We start from the raw sequence: 284 nt of genomic DNA, 5'->3' as shown, positions 1-284 counted from the left end.
TAAGCCACTCCCAATTCTTGCCAATGGGTGGAGCCAATGTTCAAGCCACTCCCATCCCTGGTGATGGGTGGAGCCAATGTTCAAGCCACTCCCATCCCTAGTGATGCATGGAGCCAATGTTCAAGCCACTCCCATCCCTGGTGATGGGTGGGGTCAATGTTCAAGCCACTCCCATCCCTGGTGATGGGTGGAGCCAATGTTCAAGCCACTCCCATCCCTGGTGATGCATGGAGCCAATGTTCAAGCCACTCCCATCCCTGGTGATGGGTGGGGTCAATGTTCAA

At 54.9% G+C, this 284-nt stretch overlaps 2 protein-coding genes across 2 annotated transcripts in view; both read left to right on the top strand.

Moving 5' to 3' along the window:
* The window catches only part of SHPK (sedoheptulokinase), a 938,822-nt gene that overhangs the window by 653,661 nt on the left and 284,877 nt on the right, over window positions 1–284 (top strand). The gene's annotated exons all lie outside the window — the stretch shown is intronic.
* The window catches only part of LOC121916848 (multidrug and toxin extrusion protein 2-like), a 9,885-nt gene that overhangs the window by 3,966 nt on the left and 5,635 nt on the right, over window positions 1–284 (top strand). The gene's annotated exons all lie outside the window — the stretch shown is intronic.

Source organism: Sceloporus undulatus, chromosome 11 (assembly GCF_019175285.1).
Source record: "Sceloporus undulatus isolate JIND9_A2432 ecotype Alabama chromosome 11, SceUnd_v1.1, whole genome shotgun sequence".
NCBI classification, from domain to species: Eukaryota; Metazoa; Chordata; class Lepidosauria; order Squamata; family Phrynosomatidae; genus Sceloporus; species Sceloporus undulatus.
This window is presented reverse-complemented; position numbering and strand designations above follow the sequence as displayed.